This window comes from Cibotium barometz, chromosome 17 (genome assembly GCF_041138505.1).
Source record: "Cibotium barometz isolate CiBa-2024 chromosome 17, ASM4113850v1, whole genome shotgun sequence".
NCBI classification, from domain to species: domain Eukaryota; kingdom Viridiplantae; phylum Streptophyta; class Polypodiopsida; order Cyatheales; family Cibotiaceae; genus Cibotium; species Cibotium barometz.
In genome coordinates this window covers 48,514,704-48,519,269 of record NC_141062.1, presented here as the reverse complement: position 1 = coordinate 48,519,269, position 4,566 = coordinate 48,514,704, and positions in this window count along the sequence as shown.

Sequence of the window (4,566 nt, the reverse complement as noted above, 5' to 3'; positions counted from 1 at the left end):
AAACAATGCATGTGCCTGTGCATCTCTTCCATCCCATCTCGTTTGAGTAGCAGTGGGAGATACTGGTGGTGCATGTGGAGGAGCCACATCTGTATCAGATTCTACTTCAGATGTACCTACAGCACCTGGTTGCACTGGTAGTTGTGAAACAGGACGAGTTTCACTACCACTGACACATTCCAAAGGCCTTTAGCAACCAGTACATGCTTCATCATATAGGACCACAATGGGTAGTTAGTCCCATCAAGTTTGTCCTCAGCAGACAACATGTTGGACAATCTGCCACACATGCCACAGCCCATGAGAAGTGTGAAGGAAGGGAGGCACATCTCTCTCTCTCTCTCTCTCTCTCTCTCTCTCTCTCTCTCTCTCTCTCATTTGAGGTTATTGATTTTTTATTCAATTTTAGGAGACTCTGCTAGAGTCTGTGAGTGTTTCGCTACAATTTCTTATTAGCCCAATCTTCAAGGCATCCATGAGCATGAGCTTAGTGCGTAGGTGTCTAGTAGCAGTACGATGTATGAGGAGACTCACCCACATGGGACAATTTGCGCCACAGGGAGTTTTTGCTACAATTTCTTATTAGCTCAATCTTCAAGGCATCCATGAGCGTGAGCTTAGTGTATGGGTGCCTAGTAGTAGTATGATGTATGAGGAGACCCACCCACATGGGACAATCTGCTACACAAGTTTAATGGTGATGGAAATTTGTCGTTTGGGGTTATTGATTTTTTATTCAATCTTCTGCATAGATTTAACCGTGATGGGAATTTGTCATTTGGGATTATTGATTTTTTATTCAATTGTGGGAAACTTTGCTAGAATATTTGTGAGTTTTCTTGGCGCTTGTTTTAAGCATGATGGGAATTTGTCATTTGGGGTTTATTTTATTCAATTGGAATTTGCTTGGCACTTGTGTTTTGACCGTGATGGGAATTTGTCATTTGAAGTTGTTGATTTTTTATTCAATTGTAGGACACTGCTAGAATATGTGAGTGTTTTGCTACAATTTCTTATTAGCTCAATCTTTAAGGTATCTACCATGAGAGTGAGCTTAGCGCAAGCATGGGTGCCTGGTGCAATACAATGTATGAGGAAACCAACCCACATGGGACAATCTGCCACACAGGCCGTGGCTAAGAGAAGTGTGAAGGAAGGGAGGGACCTCTCTCTCTCTCTCTCTCTCTCTCTCTCTCTCATAATAGAAGATATATTATTAAAATTTACTTTACAAATGGCCACATGGCCGCCAGGTGATGTACTAGCTTTCCCTCACTAATTACTCTGAACCACAGGTGTAGCTTGGAGTACCCTCATCCAATATATAGCCGTGTCATTCTCCACCAAATGAGCTGACCACAAGGAAGAGACTTGCCACAATAGTAGCCCTTTTATACGACCTATGTGAGCTGTAATACCAACTTTTGCATATGAAGGCATTCCCAGTTAACAAGATATGAAGACATCTCTCTCTCTCTCTCTCTCTCTCTCTCTCTCTCTCTCTCTCTCTCTCTCTCTCAACTAAGACAATCTGTTGTGCACTCTGCTAGAATATGTGAGTGTTTTGCTACAATTTCTTATTGGCTCAATCTTCAAGGCATCCATGAGCGTGAGCTTAGCGCAAGCATGGGTGCTTGGTTGCAGTACAATGTATGAGGAAACCAACCCACGTGGGACAATCTGCCGCACACAGGCCATGGCTACGAAACGTTTGAAGAAAGGGAGGGACATTTCTCTCTCTCTCTCTCTCTCTCTCTCTCTGTGTGTGTTTATTTTGGCATTTTATTTTTATTTTCAATGTTCGCGCTTATGCGCACTTGCGCCTAAGTGCACCCCAAAGTGGATTGTAATGATTGTGATGTCATGTCTTTTGGTCCCATATGCCTTCAAGGCATTCCGCGAACGTTAATATGACTTTCTTTCTTTCTTCTTTCTCAGGACAATCTACTACACAGGTTTAACTATGATAGGAATTTGTCATTTGGGGTTATTGGTTTTTTATTCAATCTATCGCACAAGTTTAACCGTGATGAGAATTTGTCATTTGGGGTTATTGATTTTTTAAATTTGTCATTTGGGGTTATTGATTTTTTATTCAATCTATCGCACAAGTTTAACCGTGATGAGAATTTGTCATTTGGGGTTATTGATTTTTTATTCAATTGTGGGAGACTGCTAGAATATATGTGAGTTTTCTTGGCGCTTGTTTTAAGCGTGATAGGAATTTGTCATTTAGGGTTTATTTTATTCAATTGGAATTCGCTTGGCACTTGTGTTTCAACCATGATGGGAATTTGTCATTTGGGGTTATTGGTTTTTTATTCAATCTGTCGCACAAGTTTAACCGTGATGGGAATTTGTCATTTGGGGTTATTGATTTTTTATTCAATTGTGGGAGACTCTGCTAGAATATTTGTGAGTTTTCTTAGCGCTTGTTTTAAGCGTGATAGGAATTTGTCATTTAGGGTTTATTTTATTCAATTGGAATTCGCTTGGCACTTGTGTTTCAACCATGATGGGAATTTGTCATTTGAGGTTATTGATTTTTTATTCAATTGTAGGAGATCTGCTAGAGTATGTGAGTGTTTTGCTACAATTTCTAATTAGCTCAACCTTCAATGCATCCATGAGTGTGAGCTTAGGGCAAGCATGGGTGCCTAGTTGCAGTACAACGTGAGCTTAGGGCAAGCATGGGTGCCTAGTTGCAGTACAATGTATGAGGAAACCAACCCACGTGGGACAATCTGCCGCACAGGCCATGGCCACAAGAAGTGTGAAGGAGGGGAGAGACATCTCTCTCTCTCTCTCTCTCTCTCTATATATATATATATATATATATGTATATGTATATGTATATGTATATAAAGGGAGGACTCAAAAGTCAATGCAAGGTATGTGGGACAATGCTTCTATGGTTTCACTTGAAGTTTTGGATTAAGCCTAGAACCAACTCATATAGATTCTCCGAGACTTGAGGAAAATAATTTAGATGATTTTGTGAAGCCTTTAAATGTGCAAATTTGGGAAGATGACCAACACATGATAAATTTAAGGACCTTAAGGAGAGATTCAATGATTTACTCTTTTATGTGGGACCTAGTTCTTAGATCTAAATTCTTAGTTCCATTGCATTGAAGTTTTGGGGGGCATTGACCTGTTATGAGGAAAACAAGATGTGTGGAATAAAGTGTGCTTCACATACTGCTTGCATGTGTAAATGTATCATTCTCCATGAGAACATAAGAGCCAAGCACCCTTATAAGCCAATGCCCACTCGTCTCTTTGATTGAGACATAGAACAAAGAAGTCGGAGAGTAGAATCTCATTATGGAGAACAAGTCTCCCAGAGCTCCTTGGATTGCAACAACCTCACACAAGTTACATGGATGGCCTCTTCAGAATTTGGAGAAACTGAAGAAGCCAAGAGGAACCCAAAGGACAGCATGCAGTGGGCAAAAGTTATGGGTGGCTTGATAAGTTTATTGATGCTTTGAATTTGGTGATCTAGGAGTGGGATGCAGGCCCCTCTAAAGTTCCAGATATAATGTTGTTTTCACTTCTTTTGAAAGAGATGCTTTCTGTAGAACTGTGTTATGACTGTAATAAAGTTATGAAACTTTGTATCGCTTTTAGAAATAAGAAACTATGTGGAGTTATTATGGGCTCCACTGCGGTAGTTGATGGCTGACATGCTATTGCTGTACATGCCACACTTCTACAGGAGTGCTTTTTCTTAGCAGAACTGAAAGGTAGTGGCAGTTCTCGGCATATCACGCAGAATGAGAGCCTGATTGCGAATCCTCACTCTGAATCCTTCCATTTCATGATAATGGAGGCACCATACGGTCTAGAGGGCAAGATCACAGAGAGTGAGAGCCTCATGGTGCTCTTGTATGCTGGCTTGCAGACGCCACATGGCTGGGTCCAAGGGGCCTTTGGCTTTGAGTGCAGCCAGCAGGTTGAGCTTTGTGATGAGCCATTTGCTTGTGATATTTAAATTTTAGCATATGACATATAATCAACTGATAAATAGCTTCCATCCCCACCTTACATGTGCAAAACCCTCAATGCTCCACTCATCGATCAAAGTGTCAACATGGTCATCTCAGAATGATGGCTATGCACATTTGCATTGCAAGTTTTCACCAACAATCTAGCATTGCAACAGAAAAGGTGGTGATAAGATGACCATAATGGGTTGGTTTGCCCATGCAAATTATATTTCCAAAACTTTAAGAGAGACTAAAATCTAAAGATAACATCCACTACAAACTCCAATATCATTTCCTTTATCACAATACAAAGCAAAAGACTTAGATGATCCTAACCTTTGAACTTCTCCATCTGCGTGTGTCAAGCAGGAAACTTCCATGCTGATGATATAGTACTGCTCCCACAAATGTGTCAGATAAATTGGATAGTGGGGACCAACCTGATCCTGTTCCATCACTGAAGAGCATTTCTGACATTGGCATGACACTGCAGCTAACTGACTTGCTGCACATGGAAGGCCAGCAAGCCTGGATTGTGGAACACACAGACTCCATAAACATCAACATTCAACCG